This window comes from Oncorhynchus mykiss, chromosome 15 (assembly GCF_013265735.2).
Source record: "Oncorhynchus mykiss isolate Arlee chromosome 15, USDA_OmykA_1.1, whole genome shotgun sequence".
NCBI lineage: Eukaryota > Metazoa > Chordata > Actinopteri > Salmoniformes > Salmonidae > Oncorhynchus > Oncorhynchus mykiss.
Window position 1 is genome coordinate 38,462,613 of NC_048579.1, and position 20,154 is coordinate 38,482,766.

The 20,154-nt window shown below is 43.0% G+C and overlaps 1 protein-coding gene across 6 annotated transcripts in view; it reads right to left on the reverse strand.

Moving 5' to 3' along the window:
• The window catches only part of LOC110490036 (MAGUK p55 subfamily member 7), a 269,143-nt gene extending 257,510 nt beyond the window's left edge, over window positions 1-11,633 (reverse strand). For all 6 annotated transcript variants that reach the window (XR_005036089.1, XM_036944340.1, XM_036944336.1 and 3 more), the window contains exon 1: window positions 11,460-11,633. The gene's annotated coding sequence lies outside the window, so the exon portion shown is untranslated. The remainder of the gene's footprint in view (window positions 1-11,459) is intronic.
• Window positions 11,634-20,154: the final 8,521 nt, after the last annotated feature.

Here is a 20,154-nt window from a genome sequence, read left to right on the forward strand (position 1 = left end):
GAGAGGATCTGCAGAGAAGAATGGGAGAAACTCCCCATATACAGGTGTGTCAAGCTTGTAGCATCATACCCAAGATGACTCAAGGCTGTAGTACTGAGTAAACGGTCTGAATTCTTGTGTAAATGTGATTTATTGAAATTTAAAACGTTTTTTTTTTTAATACATTTGCAAACATTTCTAAAAACCTGTTTTTGCTTTGTTATTTGGGGTATTGTGTGTAGATTGGTGAGGGGGAAAAATTATTTAATCCATTTTAGAATAAAGCTTTACTACAGCACTGACCAACAATTCTGCCTTTGCCTGCATTTGCCTTAGCCTGCATCCGAAAAGGCACCCTGTATAGTACACTACTTTTGACCAGGGCCCATTGGGGGGAATAGGGTGCCATTTGGGACTTAGTCTTAATAACGATTAAATAAGAAGGGGAAACAACGCAATCCTCCCTGCTTTCTCTCTGTATCGTGTCAGGATGTCACCAACCTTCCTAGTAGTTACTGGAGGGGTGGGTATGGATTACGATCATGCCCATGAAAAAAGCAGCTGTGCTAATTGCGCTCTATTTAATCATAGTAGCCAGAACTTCCAGACAGTGACACAGACCAGCCCATTACGAAGTCTCAGACTTGTTTTTATAAGATAACACGTCGCCGATGTTGATAATGCCTTGAATTTCCCGTCGGCATCACCCTTGTGTGGCCATTAAACATTTTTACAAATCCATGCCTTTTGCGGCCAGTGGCCGTTGTGCCCTTGGCTGAATATAATAATTATAAGTCTCTTCTCCCGGCTGCATGCTCAGAAGTAGCTCTTGGCAATATGTGCCACGTAAAAAAGATAACGTTTAAGTTCCTTGCTCAGAACATACGAAAGAAAGCTGGTGGTTCAATTTTCCCAGTTCTTCAATATTCCCAATTAAAAGGTTTACGGTTGTAGTTATTATAGGAATTATGACGCGTCGACTATTTCTCTCTATACCATTTGTATTTCATATACATTTGACTATTGGATGTTCTAATAGGCACTTTATTATTGCCAGCCTAATCTCGGGAGTTGATAGGCTTGAAGTCATAAACAGCGCTGTGAAGCAAGCATTGCTAAGAGCTGCTGGCAAATGCAGTAAAGTTTGAATGAATGCTTACGAGCCTGCTGCCGCCTACCACCGCTCAGTCAGACTGCTCTATCAAATCATTGACTTAATTAAAATATAATAAACACAGAAATACGAGCCGTTGGACACTGATATGGTCAAATCCGGAAACTATCATTTCGAAAAACAAAACGTTTATTCTTTCAGTGAAATCTAAGTCTAAATATTGCTGTTACATTGCACAACCTTCAATGTTATTTCATAATTATGTAAAAATCTGGAAAAGTTGTTTGCAACGAGCCAGTCGGCCCAAACTTGTGCATATACCCTGACTCTATGTGCAATGAATGCAAGAGAACTGCCACAATTACTGTGTCAGCCTGCCACACAGTTTCCTCGTGGAATGCAATGTAATCGGCCATAATCGGCGTCCAAAAATGCAGATTACCGGTCGACCTCTTGTATGTATGTATGTATGTATGTATGTATGTAGCATAATGTATTTACAATTTTATTCACGTTTTCAAGTACTGGTGACAAATAACGCATTCCGATTACTGCATAGGGACCACTGTAGAATGATCACACCTGTTTGTTGGTACGTGTGAAAAGGTTAATTGCTTTATTTTGTGTTGCTACAGCTTTTAAGCCACATTATTTTTTTAAACATTAAATGCACTATGCATTATCAAAACTGAAATTGAAAATTGTGATAATTTTTAAAATAATCAAACCGAAACTGAACTGACCTCAAAAAGCATTAATCACTCAACACTACTGGCAAGTCCCTCCAACAGAAGCGTCCAAGGAGTTGACCTCTTTCAGAACACCCACTGGCCTACCAATTTTTGGATATGCCCCTTGGGCTTTATTACGCTGCCGCGACCTTCCAGCAGCTCATGGACAGTGTTCTGAGGGGTACAGAGGCGCACGCAGCAGCGTAAATAATGACATCATTATCTACAGTTCCACATGGGAGGAGAACCTCCACTATCTGACAGACATCTTCTGACGAATCCACAAGGCTGGACTTGTGGTCAACGCATGGAAGTGGCATCTAGCCAAGGCCAAGGTGCAATACCTTGCTTACGTGCTGGGCTCATCAAGCCTCAACTGAACAAGGTGGAGACGGGGCTGTCTAGCCCACCCCTGACTACCAAGAAGTTGAGGTCTTTTCTGGGCTTGGTGGGGTGGTCCCGGCGGTTCATCCCCAACTTCTCAGGCCGAGCTGCTGTGCTCAATGGCCTCACCAGGAAGTCCACAGAAGAGGAAACGGTTCCCTGAGTGCAATGCCGCCTTTGAGGATCTAAAGCAGCGTTTGTGCCAGGAGCCAGAGCTGCAGACAGATGCCTCTGCGGTTGATCTAGGAGCTGTGCTACTGCAGGGAGAAGAGGATGACAGAAGACCTGTGCAATACATCAGCTGAAAGTTGTTTCCAAGAGAGACGAGAAGGTACTCAATGATGGAAAAGGAATGTTTGACCACAAAATGGGCAGTCGATACCCTCAAGTACTACTTCCTAGTACGGGTGTAACGGTTCACCAGACCCACGGTTTTGGGGTCGCAGTTTGGTTCGGTTTCAGTACAGCGGGAAAATGAAAAATCCACAGTTACTGAAATTAATTTGTGTTCATTTAAGAAAATACAATGTGTTGGTATTCCTGATTCGATATTCAGTTCAAGTCGGAAGTTTACATACACTTGGAGTCATTAAAACTTGTTTTTCAACCACTCCACAAATGTATTGTTAACAAACTATAGTTTTGGCATCTACTTTGTGAATGACAAGTAATTTTTCAAACAATTGTTTGCAGACAGATTATTTCACTGTATCACAATTCCAGTGGGTCAGAAGTTTACATACACTAAACTGACTGTGCCTTTAAACAGCTTGGAAAATTCCAGAAAATGATGTCAAGGCTTTAGAAGCTTCTGATATGTTAATTGACATAATTTGAGTCAATTGGAAATGTACCTGTGGATGTATTTCAAGGCCTACCTTCAAACCCAGTGCCTCTTTCCTTGACATCATGGGAAAATCAAAATAAATCAGCCAAGACCTCAGAAAAAAAGTTGTAGACCTTGGGAGCAATTTCCAAACGCTTGAAGGTACCATGTTCATCTGTACAAACAATAGTATGCAAGTATAAACACCATGGGACCATGCAGCCATCATACTGCTCAGGATGGAGACGCATTCTGTCTCCTAGAGATTTACATACTTTGGTGCAAAAAGTGCAAATCAATCCCAAAACAACAGCAAAGGACCTTGTGAAGATACTGGAAGAAACAGGTTCAAAACTATTTATATCTACAGTAAAACGAGTCCTATATCAACATAACCTGAGAGGCCGCTCAGCAAGGAAGAAACCACTGCTCCAAAACTGCCATAAAATAGCCAGACTACGGTTTGCAAATGCACATGGGGACCAACATTTTGGAGAAATGTCCTCTGGTCTGATAAAACAAAAATATAACTGTTTGGTCATAATGACCATCGTTATGTTTGGAGTAAAAAGGGGGAGGTTTGCAAGCCGAAGAACACCGTCCCAACCGTGAAGCACGGGGTTGGCAGCCTCACGTTGTGGGGGTGCTTTGCTGCAGGAGGGACTGGTGCACTTCACAAAATAGATGGCATCATGAGCAAGGAAAAGTATGTGGATATATTGAAGCAATATCTCAAGACATCAGTCAGGAAGTTAAAGTTTGGTCGCAAATGGATCTTCCAAATGGACAACAAAGTCAAGGTGTTGGAGTGGCCATTACAAAGCCCTGACCTCAATCCTATAGAACATTTGTGGGCAGAACTGAAAAAGTGTGTGCGAGCAAAGAGGCCTACAAACCTGACTCAGTTACACCAGATCTGTCAGGAGGAATGGGCAAAAATTCACCCAATATATTGTGGGAAGCTTAAAAACGTCTTATGGCTGCAGGGGCAGTATTGAGAAGCTTGGATGAAAAGGTGCCCAGAGGTGCCCAGAGTAAACTGCCTGCTCCTCAGTCCCAGGTGCTAATATATGCATATTATTATTAGTATTGGATAGAAAACACTTTGAAATGTCTAAATCTGTTTGAATGATTGTGAATATAACAGAACTCATATGGCAGGCAAAAACATGAGAAAAAATCCAACCAGGAAGTGGGAAATCTGAGGTTGGTCGATTTTCAAAGCTTGGCCTACCAAATACACATTGAGATATGGATGAGGTTGCAATTCCTATGGCTTCCACTAGATGTCAACCATCTTTTGAAACTTGAATGAGGATTCTACTATGAAGGAGGGGCTCATGAGAACTCTGAGTCAGTGGCCTGGCAGAGAGCCCTGGTCTCATGACGCGCGCTCCCGACAGAGTTACCTCGCGTTCCAGTGCTTTTTCTGAAGACAAAGGAATTCTCCGGTTGGAGCATTATTGATGTTTTATGTTAAAAACATCATAACGACTGATACCATACATTGTTTGACATGTTTCTAAAGGACTGTAACGGAACTTTTTGAATTTTTGTCTTAATGAAGTGCCTGCGCCTCATGAAGATGGATTACTGGGCTGAACACGTTAACAACAAGTGGCTATTTGGACATAAATGATGGAACAAATCAGTCATTTATTGTCGAAACTGGGATTCCTGGGAGTGCCTTCTGATGAAGATCATCAAAGTGAATATTTATGGTGTTGTTTCCAAAATGGCGGATATTCCTCTGGCTGTTTTGGGCTCTGAGATTATGCTTTTTCCGTAAAGTTGTTTTGAAATCTGACACAGTGGTTGAATTAAGGAGAAGTCTATCTTTAATTCTGTGAATAACACTAGTATCTTTTATCAATGTTTATTATGAGTATTTCTGCAAAATCACAGGATGTTTTGGAATCAAAACATTACTGCACGTAATGAGAGCACTATCAGGAATACTAACACTGTGTTTTTTTAATTAAAAGACACAATTACTCATCAACAACAATACTAAAATAAAGTGCAATATGCGTGTGAAATCAATATGTAAACATGTCTCGACATTGTATAATCCTATGCTATAATGTTTCTTACAAGGAGAAAAACATGCACACTGTAGCACATACTTCTCATGTCCCACTCTGGGGTAATGTGTTTAGTAGCTCTCTGTAGCCCCGGAGGTCCATCCACCTGTAGTGAGCGTGACACAGGGTTGGCCAATTCATTGACAACGTTGGCTTTAGCTTGCTTAGTTTAAAGCGAGTACCACCTGTTTTCTGAAATGGGTGCGAGAGGGCGAAGTTCGTACCGTTGCTCGAGCACTTTCACGAGGTGCTGAAACTCCCTATGCTTCTCAACCACCGAGAATGGGCTCATGTATAAACATAGTCTATCGCTCTTGTAATTTCTTTGCCCCGGTCTGAATCAGCTGCGATAGGCTGCTTGAATGCAGAAGGGAGACGAAGTTGTGCTGTTGTTTTTATGTGTTTCTTGCTCCGGTGGTACTGGGGTGATGTCGGCGTAAATGTGTCAACATGTTTGAGGTATTGGCAGCTGAATAGGCTATTCTGGTTGAGCAGTGGCGACATACTTTCTCTGTCTGTCGACTTTGTAATCTACCAGGAAGTAAAATATTCCCAAACTGCAGATTTATCAATCCCAGCACTCGCCATCGTACAGAACTAGTTGCCGGCTGCGCCTCACAAAAGTACAGTTTGAAATACAACAATTAAGATTTAAATTTTGATTACAACGTTCGAATAGGCTGTAGTTTTAATGGAATAGCCTGAAATGTATTTTCTTAGCTCCGATTTACTCGAGCCATACAATGCAGTGTAGGCATAGGCTGAAGGCCTAGTGTTTTTTGTATTTATTTTTCTGTATTCATTGGAGTTCACAGTGCGCACCGAATCAAGGTCCCTGTACCGAATGGTTCGGTACAAATACATATACTGTTACACCTCTACCTCATAGGGAAGGAGTTCATGCTGGAGATGGATCACCGGGCCTTGCAATGGCTCCATCAGATGAGAGACACATACTGTATTAGAGGATTACCAGGTGGTACCTTTCCTTACAGCCCTTCAAGTTCACTGTCCTGGGCCTGGTAAAGAGAACATCCTGGCAGACTTCCTGTCACGTCATCAGGATAAATACGTTTTGCACCGACTTCGCACTGCGACATCACGTCTGTCACATCACGATATTGTCACCATCGACGATGCCTGTCAACCTTCTATATCTGATACCATCTTAATATCGCCCAACCCTAATGTCCATATCACAACACCTTGATGCCTAAACTTCTCTCGTTCCCCCAAAGACGCAATTTGTGACACATTCTACAGGTACCTCCACATCATTATGCATTCCTGGAGAGAGATAAACAATAAAACATGGGAACATCTGGACATTAGTGCAGCAGAATACATAATCAACCATTCACCTAAATAGGTCATAACTCAGCAGTCATATTACGCATCCCTCCCTGCCCCTATGTTACTGTATATAAGCCAAAGGACATGCTGCCTGTCATCTACTACTTTGCGGTGAGTGTCTGCATCCCAAATGGCACACTATTCGTTATATATAGTGGGACCCAGGCCCCCTTTGGGCTTTGGTCAAAGGGAATAGGGTGCCATTTGGGATGCAGAATATGAGTCAGGGGCCTCCTGAGTGTCGCAGCGTCACTACAGACTTGGGTTCGATCCCACGCAGTGTCATAACTGGCCGCGACCGGGGTCCCATAGGGCGGTGCACAATTGGCCCAGCTTCTTACGGGTTAGGGGAGGGTTTGACCAGGGGGGCTTTACTTGGCTCATCGTGCTCTAGCAACTCCTTGTGTCGGACTGGGCGCCTGCAGGCTGACTCTGGTAGTCAGTTGAACAGTGTTTCCTCCAACACATTGGTGCAACTGGCTTGCAACCTTCCGGCCGGACTTGTAGCGCGTTGAGCATCAAAAATCTATTTTAGCGCCTAGCCACACAGGCGCTCGCTGAGGCACGCGAGCAGTGTGGGTGCAATGACTGAATAACATGTATGTGTACATTTATTTTGCATCACGAGCGGTGTGGTTAGCATGTAAGGCTTGCTCCTGATAGGCATGCCTCATTTCCTAGAGACCTAGCCTACAGTAGTCTTTCAAATTCTTAATATGGGTAGCTCTACAGATGATGCAATCTCTATTGCACTCCACACTGCCCTTTCCCACCTGGACAACCTATGTGAGAATGCTATTCATTGACTACAGCTCAGCGTTCAACACCATAGTACCCTCAAAGCTCATCACTAAGCTAAAGAACCTGGGACTTAACACCTCCCTCTGCAACTGGATCCTGGACTTCCTGAGGGCCACCCCCAGGTGGTGAGGACAGGTAGCAACACATCTGCCACGCTGATCCTCAACACTGGAGCGCCCCAGGGGTGCATGCTCAGTCCCCTCCTGTACTCCCTGTTCACCCACGACTGCATGGCCAGGCACGACTCCAACACCATCATTAAGTTTGCAGACGACACAACGGTGGTAGGCCTGATCACCGACAACGACGAGACAGCCTATAGGGAGGAGGTCAGAGACCTGGCCGGGTGGTGCCAGAATAACAACCTATCCCTCAACGTAACCAATACTATGGAGATGATTATGGACTACAGGAAAAAGAGCACAGAGCACGCCCCGATTCTCATCGACGAGGCTGTAGTGGAGCAGGATGAGAGCTTCAAGTTCCTTAGTGTCCACATCAACAACAAAATAGAATTGTCCAAACACACCAAGACAGTCGTGAAGAGGGCACGACAAAGCCTATTCCCCCTCAGGAAACGAAAAAGATTTGGCATGGGTCCTGAGATCCTCAAAAGGTTCTACACCTGAAACATTGAGAGCATCCTGACCGGTTGCATCACTGCCTGGTACGGCAATTGCTCGGCCTAGCGGTACCGGAGTGCCAAGTCTAGGACAAAAAGGCTTCTCAACAGTTTTTACCCCCAAGCCATAAGACTCCTGAACAGGTAACCAAATGGTTACCCGGACTATTTGCATTGTGTGCCCCCCCACCCCTCTTTTACGCTGCTGCTACTCTCTGTTTATCATATATGCATAATATATAGATTTTTTAATGCCTTTTATTTAACTAAGCAAGTCAGTTAAGAACACATTCTTATTTTCAATGACTGCCTAGGAACTGTGGGTTAACTGCCTTGTTCAGGGGCAGAACGACAGATTTTCATCTTGTCAGCTCAGGGGTTCCAATCTTGCAACCGCACAGTTAACTAGTCCAACGCTCTAACCATTGCACTCCATGAGTAGCCGGCCTGTTACGTGAATGCAGTAGAAGCCAAGGTAAATTGCTAGCTAGCATTAAACTTATCTTATAAAAAACAATCAATCATAATCACTAGTTATAACTAGTAATCCAGTTTAGCAGGCAATATTAACCAGGTGAAATTGTGTCATTTCTCGTGCGTTCATTGCATGCAGAGTCAGGGTATATGCAACAGTTTGGGCTGCCTGGCTCATTGCAAACTAATTTGCCAGAATTTTACGTAATTATGACATACATTGAAGGTTGTGCAATGTAACAAGAATATTTAGACTTAGGGATGCCACCCGTTAGATAAAATACCGAACGGTTCCGTATTTCACTGAAATAATAAACGTTTTGTTTTCAAAATGATAGTTTCCGGATTTGATCATATTAATGACCAAAGGCTCGTATTTCTGTGTGTTATTATGTTATAATTAAGTCTGATTTGATAGAGCAGTCTGACTGAGCAGCAGCAGGCCCGTCATCATTCATTCAAACAGCACTTTCGTGCGTTATGCCAGCAGCTCTTCGCAAGCACAGCGCTGTTTATGACTTCAAGCCTATCAGCCTAATGGCTGGTGTAACCAATGTGAAATGGCTAGCTAGTTAGCTGGGTGTGCGCTAATACTGTTTCAAACGTCACTCGCTTTTAGATTTGGAGTAGTTATTCCCCTTGCGCTGCAAGGGGCGCGGCTTTTGTGGAGCGATGGGTAACGATGCTTCGAGTGTGGCTGTTGTCGATGTGTTCCTGGTTCGAGCCCAGGTAGGGGCGAGGAGGGGGACGGAAGCTATACTGTTACACTGGCAATCCTATAGTGCCCATAAGAACATCCAATAGTCAAAGGTATATGAAATACAAATGGTATAGAGAGAAATAGTCCTATAAATACTATATTAACTACAACCTAAAACCACTTACCTTGGAATATTGAAGTCTCATGTTAAAAGGAACCACCAACTTTCATATGTTCTCATGTTCTGAGCAAGGAACTTAAACGTTAGCTATTTTACATGGCACACATTTTTACATGGCACACATTACTTTCTCCAACACTTTGTTTTTGCATTATTTAAACCAAATTGAACATGTTTCATTATTTATTTGAGACTAAATTGATTTTATTGATGTTTTATATTAAGTTAAAACAAGTGTTAATTCAGTATTGTTGTAATTGTCATTATTACAAATAAAAATTAAATAAAAATTGGCCAATTTAATCGGTATCGGCTTTTTTGGTCCTCCAATAATCGGTATCGGCGTTGAAAAATCCTAATCGGTCGACCTCTACTGTATACAGCCTTGCTACTGTTATTTTCAAATGTCTTTTTACTGTTTTTTTCTTTACTTACCCACACACACACACACACACACCTTTTTTCGCACTATTGGTTAGAGCCTGTAAGTAAGCATTTCACTGTAAGGTCTACTACGCCTGTTGTATTCAGCGCACGTGACAAATAAACTTTGATTTGACTTAGACAAATATTCCACTTCTCCTCCTGAAATATGGAAACCCACAGAAATTCATAACCTGGCTTTAGGTTACTCAACAGCTCAGCAGGAAATGTTGTCTCAATCAGCAAGTACAGTCGCTTAGGCCTAGTACTTTATTCCAATAACAAAAGTTGCCCTACTTCCTTACTGTGCAATTACAATGCAATTACTACAGTACTAGCTATGTAACAGTAGTCAGCACAGTGTTACTACTACACACAGGTATAGAGCTGGGTGCATTTCAGTTGGTGTTAAAACCAAGAAGTTGAGATGAGCCAAGGGTGAAGCACTCTTAGAGTCTCTGTGATCCAGTTGGAAATATACTGGAAGGGGACACCATATCAATACTGGAGACTGACCAGAATCCACAGGAATCGGACTGGGCTTTAGCTTCCGAGCCATATGGTGAAGACAGGAAAGGTGATCTGAGCAGCCGCAGTCAGACCACAGCCCTGCCAGCATCCCCTGGTTTGGCCTAGTCTCCACCCCCTGCAGCAGACCACAAACCACATGGTGATGGCTGGGCCTGGGGGTTTGTCCACCCACTATTTGATTGTACATGTGCAAGAAGATCTGCATCAGTAGCCCTTGGCCCTTAAGACCTCAGACCACATACACTCACCCTGTCTGTCACCTGACTAAAATATGATGTAACAACAATGCTATTACAGTGTTATTACACAGGTATGAGAGCTAAAGTGTTACCTATAATCCCGATACTGTACAAACAATCTCTTTTTTGTTTGGTCTAAATACTACTACTATTTACGGGCGGCAGGTAGCCTAGTGGTTAGTGCGTTGGATTTGTAACCGAATCGCGAGATGACAGATACAAATCTGTCGTTCTGCCCCTGAACAAGGCAGTTAACCCACTGTTCCTATGCCGTAATTGAAAATAAGAATATGTTCTTAACTGACTTGCCTAGTTAAATAAAGGTAAAATAAAAAAATAAAAAGATACATTTAAAAAAAAATATGGTGCAAGTACTGATGTGTTTACATTTCAAACACCTGTCACCCAGAGCGGCTACAGGTGACATCATCCTAGCTACAGTACTTACTACGCCAGAGACAAAACCAATAAACATTTGGCATAATCTAGCAATGATACAAAGGAGCAAAACACAGAAATGGTGATTGCAATCTGTAGAATCTGAATCATTAGTCATTTTATTATCAACGTCGCGTGCTAAAACTTGAAGTTGCTTAGTTAAGAGCGAGCCGAGCTAGCTCGCTAGCTTCACTATTACGTCAATAAAGAAAATATCTAGCTACCATAACATGTATAGTTTCTGATGTTGATGTCCTTATTCCAAACTATGCAAAGCCCCCAAAATATGAAGAGGTTAGTTTGCAAATATTTACCAAGTTGCCTCGCGCTGTCAGTGACAAGCTCCGTGTCAAAACACTTGGCTCGAGCTCAAGAAGGGGGTCTGTATTCCTTCGCAACCATGCATATTGGAAAGTACAGCTATTATTCCCATATATTTTGTTAATTTGCTAAGGAGATGTGAGCGGATTTAGAAAACAACTTAATTTATTAACCAACTTGCCATGAGGACAGAACAGCTGGCAAGTTAGTTTCCCACGCAACATGGAACAGTTTATCGTCAAACGCAATATTACTCACTCAAGCTTCGTTGCATTAGTGCAAATTTCCTCTCACAGTTTGCTCTTCGCCAGATCACTTCGGGGTAGAAACTCCTTTGCAGTCAGCCTTACTAGCTAGATATTTCAATTCTAGACGGAGACATTTCTGGCTTTTTCAATATCTCAAACTCATCCTTTTACTTTCTCTGCCTGGGACACGAGAATTTCACAAAGAAACGCCCAGTCCCAAACTCCTTCAATTAATCTCTTCCTTGATTGGCTGGTATTCCCATTTTTGGTATTGCCACTTGTTGATCTGCACATTTCCATAGGTCCTCTCTTGTAACATTATTTGAAAAAGAGAAGAACAGAATTCAAATGTATTTATAGACTGTGGCAATAATAGATCATTTGGATATTCACCATGTTTGCATTAAGGTATAGTAAAAACGATTTATAAAGGCTTTATAAATATAAACAATATTCAGACAGTACCAGTCAAAAGTTTACACACCTACTCATTCAATGGTTTATCTTTATTTTTACTCTTTTCTACACTGTAGAATAATAGTGTAGTGAAGACATCTAAACTATGAAATAACATGTGGAATCATGTAGTAACACAATTTTTTTTTAAACAAATCGAAATATATTTTAGATTCTTCAAAGTAGCCACCCTTTGCCTTGATGATAGCTTTGCACACTCTTGGCATTCTTTCAACCAGCTTCATGAGGTAATCACCTGGAATGCATTTCAATTAAAAGGTGTGCTTTGTTAAGTTCATTTGTGGAATTTCTTTCCTTCTTAATGCGTTTGAGCCAATCAGTTGTGTTGTGATATAAGGTAGGGGTGGTATACAGAAGATAGCCCTATTTGGTACAAGACCAAGTCCATATTTATAGCAAGAACAGCTCAAATAAGCAGAGAATCGACAGTCCATCATTACTTTAAGACATGAAGGTCAGTCAATGCGGAAAATGTCAAGAAATGCAGTCGCAAAACCATCAAGCGCTATGATGAAATTGGTTCTCATAAGGACCGCCACAGGAAAGGAAGACCCAGATTTACCTCTGCTGCAGAGGATAAGTTCATTAGAGTTGCCAGCCTCAAAAATTGCAGCCCAAATAAATGCTTCACAGAGTTCAAGTAACAGACGCATCTCAACATCAACTGTTCAGAGGAGACTGTGTGAATCAGCTCTTCATTGTCGAATTGCTGTAAAGAAACCACTAATAAGAAGAAGAGACTTGCTTGGGCCAAAAAACATGAGCAATGGACATTAGACCGGTGGAAATCTGTCCTTTGGTCAGATTTTTGGTTCCAACTGCCGTGTCTTTGTGAAACGCAGAGTAAGTGATCTGGTGATCTTCGCATGTGTGTTTCCCACTGTGAAGCATGGATGAAGAGGTGTGATGGTTTCAGGGTGCTTTGCTGGTGACACTGTCTGTGATTTATTTAGAATTCAAGGCACACTTAACCAGTTTGGCAGGCACACTTAAACAGCATTCTGCAGAGATACGCCATCCCATCTGGTTTGCGCTTAGTGGGACTATCATTTGTTTTTCAACAGGACAATGACCCAACACACCTCCAGCTGGTGTAAGGGCTATTTGACCAAGAAGGAGAGTGATGGAGTGCTGCATCAGATGGCCTGGCCTCACCCGACCTCAACACAATTGAGATTTCTTGGGAAATGTTGAATTGAAAGGAAAAGTGAAGGAAAAGCAGCCAACAAGTGCTCTGCATATGTGGGAACTCCTTCAAGGCTGTTGGGAAAGCATTCCAGGTGAAGCTGGTTGAGGGAATTCCAAGAGTGTGCAAAGCTGTCAATGAAAGGGTGGCTACTTTGAAGAATCGAAAATATATTTAGCTTTGTTTCACACTTTTTTGGTTACTATATGATTCCATATGTGTTATTTCATAGTTTTGATGTCTTCACTATTACTCTACAATGTAGAAAATAGTAAAAATAAAGAAAACCCTGGAATGAGTAGGTGTCCAAACTTTTGACTGGTACTGTAAATTCAACCTTTTGGCAGGTATCTCGCTCCATAGACTTGCTTCCATTCAGCCAGAAGAGCATTGGTGAGGTCGGGCACTGATGTTGGGCGGTTAGGCCTTGTTCGCAGTCTGCGTTCCAATTCATCCCAAAGGTGTTAGATGGGGTTGAGGACAGGGCTCTATGCAGGCCAGTCAAGTTCTTCGACACCGATCTCAAAAAAACGTTTCTGTATGAACCTCGCTTTGTGCTCGAGGGAATTGTAATGCTGAAACAGGAAAGGGCCTTCTCCAAACTGTTGCCACAAAGTTGGAAGAGCAGAATCGTCTAGAATGTCATTGTATGCTGTAGCGTTAAGATTTCCCTTCACTTGAACTATTGGGCCTAGCCCAAACCTTAAAAAATAGCCCCAGACCAAAATTCGTCCTCCCCCAAACTATACAGTATGCACCATGCATTAGGGCAGGTAGCATTCTCCTGGCAATCGCCAGATGGTGAAGCGTGATTCATCACTCCAGAGAACGTTTCCACGGCTCCAGAGTCCAATGGCGTTGAGCTTTACACCACTCAAGCCGGCTCTTGGCATTGCGCATGGTGATCTTAGGCTTGTGTGTGGCCGACATTGCTTTCAGAGGCAGTTTGGAAATCGATAGCGAGTGTTGCAACCGAGGACACAATTTTTCAGCACTCAATTCTGTGAGCTTGTGTGGTTGACTGGTGCAGCTCTAGCAGAGCAGAAATTTGATGAACTGACTTGTTGGAAAGGTGGCATCCTATGACGGTGCCACATTGAAAGTCAATGAGCTCTTCAGTACTCTGTGCTCGATTTCATACACCTGTCAACAACTAAATAAATAGCCAAATCCACTAATTTGAAGGGGTTTCCACAAACTTATGGCCATGTAATGTATATTTAAGCAATAAGGCACGAAATAAATGCATTGTCATACCCGTGGTATGCAGTCTGTTATACCACGGCTGTCAGCCAATCAGGATTCAGGACTCGAACCACGCAGTTTAAAATGTACATATAAACTCAGCAAAAAAAGAAATGTCAAGGAAATTTCAGGACCCTGTCTTTCAAAGATAATTCATAAAAATCCAAATATCTTGACAGATCTTTATTGTAAAGGGTTTTTACACTGTTTCCCATGCTTGTTCAATTAACTAGTTAAAAGTTAAAAATAAAAAACATTTCACAGCAAGAACTAGCAAATCTGGTGCAGACCATGAGGAGGAGATGCACTGCAGTACTTAATGCTGCTGGTGGCCACACCAGATACTGACTGTTACTTTTGATTTTGACCCCCTTTGTTCAGGGACACATTATTCCATTTGTTTGTCACATGTCTGTGGAACTTGTTCAGTTTATGGCTCAGTTGTCGAGTTTAAGTTTGAAAATAAACTAATTTGACAGTGAGACGACATTTCTTTTTTTGCTGAGTTCATATACACTGCTGTTTAAAAGTTAGGGGTCACTTAGGAATGTCCATGTTTTTGAAAGAAGCACTTTTTTTTGGTCCATTAAAATAACATCAAATTGATCAGAAATACAGTGTAAACGTTGTAAATGACTATTGTAGCTGGAAACGGCAGATTTTTTTAATGGAATATCTACATAGGCGTACAGAGAACCATTATCAGAAACCATCACTCCTGTGTTCCAATGGCATGTTGTGTTAGGTAATCCAAATCATTTTAAAAGGCTAATTGATCATTCGAAAACCCTTTTGCAATTAAGTTACAGGTGAAAACTGTCGCGCTGATTGAAGAAGCAATAAAACTGGCCTTCTTTAGACTAGTTGAGTATCGGTAGCATCAACATTTGTGGGTTCGATTACAGGCCCAAAATGGCCAGAAACAAAGAATTTTCTGAAACTCGTGAGTCTATTCTTGTTCTGAGAAATGAAGGCAATTCCATGCGAGAAATTGCCAAGAAACTGAAGATATTGTACAACTCTGTACTACTCCCTTCACAGAACAGCGCAAACTGGCGCTAACCAGAATAAAAAGAGTGGTAGGCCCCGGTGCACAACTGAGAAAGAGGACAAGTACATTAGAATGTCTAGTTTGAGAAACAGGCTCCTAACAAGTCCTCAACTGGCAGCTTCGTTAAATAGTTCCCGTAAAACACCCGTCAACAGTGAAGAAAAATATATTAAACATAGTGGCTGTTTATTGTTCGGCAGTATTATGAGTTGGGGTAGAAGCTTTAAGGAGCCCTTTGGTCCTAGAGAGAGAACAGTCTGGAGGTGACTGGAGTTGACCATTTTTGGGCCTTCCTCTGACACTTCCTAGCATATAGGTGTTACGCACACCTCTAGGAAGAGGGAACGCAACTCCCTGTGGTGCGAAAGTAGTATGGGACTGTAGGTGCAAGTAAGGATGACAAAAGGCAGAGAATTTACCGTTTACTAGGAATTTATTCCATCACATGGTAATTTTGGGGAAAGGGGGCTGGATGGAACCAAAGCAAAGAAAGTAAATATCAAAGCCCCCTCTCCTACCTTACCTGCCTACCCACTACTTATCTAACTTAACACCACCTGGTGCCCTAAACAAAATACAGGGGGTGGTCCGCCCACGTCTAACCTAGTGTGAATAGACAGTGAATATACTACGGGTATGTATGCCCGCGGGCCTCTTGCCTAAGCGCTCCCTAGGTGCCTTCCCCTTCCCCCTGGGTACAAATGAAACACAATACAAACTACTTCACAACAAAAGCTGAGAAACTCAGGACATTAAAGAAGCTATATCTGACAAAGCAACAAATTAACACAGAACATACCAAAGCTGCTCCCAACAACAACTAACATAGTACATACCAAAACTGCATGTCTCACTCTCAGCAACAACCAACATATAATATAACCCTCAGCCATCAGCCTCCTCTTTCTACTGAGCAACAGAACTCTGGCTTATATAGCTTCAGAAGGAGTTGGTAATTGAAGACAGCTGCGTCCTGACGCGGGGTCAGCTCTCCAATCATCAATGGGGCTGACCAAGCTGCTCGGGGAGAATTTCAGGAAGCCATTTCCTGAAATGCATACATTAAAATACACAAACCACAACACAGAAACTGGGGAACGTAACACGCCCACCAAAAAACATGCAAAGTTTGCAATACCAGTTTGCAATAACAAAAACCAATTCATCCCCAGTTATTAAAACTGTGATAGAGCGTCGGCAATCACATTTGCCGTGCCCTTCACATAGGCTATCTGTACATTATATCCTTGTACAATCAGAACCCACCTCATAAGTCAGCGGTTCTGATTGTACATTTGCTTCAGAAACACTAAAGGATTATGGTCCGTGAAGACCAGTATAGGCAAGGCACTGGAGCACACATATACTTCAAAGAACTGTAAGGCTAGCAATAAAGCCAGCGTCTCTTGTTCAATTGTGTAGTACCTTGACTGACACGAGTTGAACTTGCGGGAGAAGAAACTGACGTGCCGAACCACTCCCTCTTCATCTTCCAGTAAGAGAACCGCACCCACCCCCACTATACTAGCATCTACCTCCAACTTAAAAGGTTTGTCGAAGTTGGTGGCGGCAAGCACTGGGGCACTACCCTCCCTCCAGCCCGTAGCTGGCAGAGTCTCCCTCCAGTCCGGAGCTGCCGGAGTCTCCCTCCAGTCCGGAGCTGCCGGAGTCTCCCTCCAGTCCGGAGATGCCGGATGACTCAGTACCCCTGCCTATTGTAGAGCAAAACTGTCTCCATGTATTTCTCTTGACAGAATTAATGACCCTATGCTCTAAAGCTCTCTTCCTTTGGAAATCAAATAAATTCTCAGGAGTCATATTCCTACATAGAACTCTGTAAGCCCTATTTCTTTCTTGAATAGCCTACCCTCCCTTTCTCACCCACTGGCACATACTGTACATGTTAGTCATTTAGAAGACACTATTATCCAGAACGACTTACATGAGCAATTAGGATTAAGTTCCTTGCTCAAGGGCACATCGACATATTTTTCACCTAGTCGGCTCGGAGATTCTAACCAGTGACCTTTTGGATACTGGCTCAACGCTCTTTACAACTAGGCTACCTGCCGCCCCACAGCACTCAAAATCAGAGAGGTCACAGATGCCCGCCAGGTCACCTTTGATACAAGTCAGTATTTGACGTCCATCCATGTCTGAGATGTCGGGAGATGACATGGAAACTAGCCACCAGAGATAACAGTGAGCGCTGTTACCTTCAACTAAGTTTCAATTTTGCTAAGGCTATAAGAATTGGTCGTCTCGTGCGTTCGGAACAGAGAGTAAAAGGAACAGGTTTCTGGCGCGGAAGAATAGATTCAAGGCATAATGTACAGACAAAGGTATGGTAGGATGTGAATACAGTGGAGGTAAACCTAGGCATTGAGTGACGATGAGAGAGGTTTTGTCTCTAGAGACATCATTTAGACCAGGTGAGGTCACAGCATGTGTGGGAGGTGAAACAATAGGGCTAGCTAAGGCATATTGAGCAGGGCTGGAGTTTCTACAGTCAAATAGGACAATAATCATTAACCCAAACTGCAATGGACAAGACATATTGACATTAGGGAGAGGCATGCGTAACCAGGTGATCATAGGGACCAGTTGGAGGCTAGGCGAGCTGGAGACACGGCTATTCAGACAGCTAGCGGGCCGGGGATAACAAGCTATCAGAAGGACCTTAGGGGGGATGTCGCGACGGAAGAAGTCTGTTGTAGCCCCCTCGGACGGTTATGTCGGCAGACCAGTCGTGTTGTGTTGGATTGGCAGGGCTCCATGTAGGCAGTAAAAGGGTCCAGGCCAATTGGAAAAATATGTATTGTAGCCCAAGGAGTGGCTGATGGACCTCTTCAGCTTGCCGGGGGTGGGCCTAGCACGAGGATAGTTCCAGGATCACTGGTGCTTGCTTCGGGACAGAGACGTTAGCCAGGGGGTAGCCACTCGGATAGCAGCTAGCTGGCTGCGATGATCCAGGTGAAAAGGTTGCGCTTGCTGTAGGAAACCGGAGATGTGGAGAAAGAGCAGTCCGGTATGCTCTGGGTTGAAACACGCTATGCAGACTGGCAGAGTTTGACCAAGCTAAGGTTAGCTGATGACCACTAGCCATGGCTAACTGACCATTAGCTAGTAGCTAGTTAGCTGGCAATCTTCTGTTGGGGGTTTCGTTTCTAGAGTATAGAAAATAGCAGATTCATACCACATTGGGTGAGGCGGGTTGCAGAAGAGTATGTTGAAACTGAGGTTAAAATAAATATATATATATATATATATATATATATATATATATATATACACTAAATATATATATATACTAAATATATACGAAGGGGAAAAAAAGGTATATACACGGGACACGACAAGACGAAGACAAAGGCATCTGAACTGCTACGCCATCTTGGAATTTGATGATGTTGTTGGAGTCATGCATGGACATGAAGTTGTGGGTGAACAGGGAATACAGGATGGGACTAAGCACACACCCCTGTGTCGCCCCCTTGTTGAGGGTCAGCGTCGCGGAGGTGATGTTGCCTACCCTCACCTCCTGTGGTCGGCCCGTCAGAAGGTCCAGGATCCAGTTGCAGAGGGAGGTGTTCACTCACAGGGTCCTGACCTTGGTGACGAGCTTGGAGAGGACAATGGTGCTGAATGCTGAGCTGTAGTCAATATACAGCATTCTCAAATAGGTTTTCCTCTTATGTAGGTGGGTGAGGGCAGTGTGGAGTGCAATTGAGATTGCGTTATTTGTGGATCTGTTGGGGTGGTATGCAAATTGGAGTGGGTCTGGGATGATGGAGTTTATGTGTGCCATAACCAGCCTTTCAAAGCACTTCATGATTACAGATGTAAGTGCTACAGGGCTGTAGTCATTGTGGAATGAAGCCTTAGAGTTCTTGGGAACAGGAATGATGTTGGTTATCTTAAGATGTGGGGATTACAGACTGGGACAAGGAGAAGATGAAAATTATTGTGAATATGCCTGCCAGTTGTTCTGCGCATGCTCTGAGAATGCGCTCAGGAAAACCATCCTGCTAGATTTGACCTGATTAAAGAGGATCACCCAGTCCTCTGTGTCCCCGGTCTAGTTCTGTACTTCTGATGCACTGGATGTACATGTTGTATCTTTAAATTCCTGGCTGTAATAAAATACTATTGAGGAGTTTATGACATGCCAACATAGGGTGTGGCTCAGGCTCAGTGCAGAAATGCCCCAACTGATAAGCTACAAGTGCTTTTTTCACATGTAGGCATAGTGTGAACCATTGATCTATGGCGCCCCCTGGTGTTTTTTTTTCAGGCAGCGTGGAGATGTTGGGATTGTCAGTCATATGCAGAGTACGTGAGCTGAGATGAGCAGTCAGAAATACCACTCATCACTCACGGAGCGACTTCCTTTCCCCGCCTCTGCTAATGAACTGAGGTCCACACTCCAGTCCAGGTGGAGGTGGTAATGCACCTTGAAGTTGGTTGCCAATCACCATATAAAGTCCAAAGAAGAAGAAGAACCCTGAAGGAGGAGAAATTACTAGATAAGAAAATTGGTTGACCCTTTTATCTGTGTATTAATTGTCAGAGTAGAGGACTGAGTAGAGAACTGTGCATTTCAGGTAAATAACAAACCCTAGCTAAATTGCCATGAATGTTAATGCTTTTCAACCTGTCCCCAAATTAATATACTTGGTTCAGAGTTCATTTTGATATTTAAACCTGTGTGTCCTGATCATGTCTGGTGTGGGTGGACAAAATCAA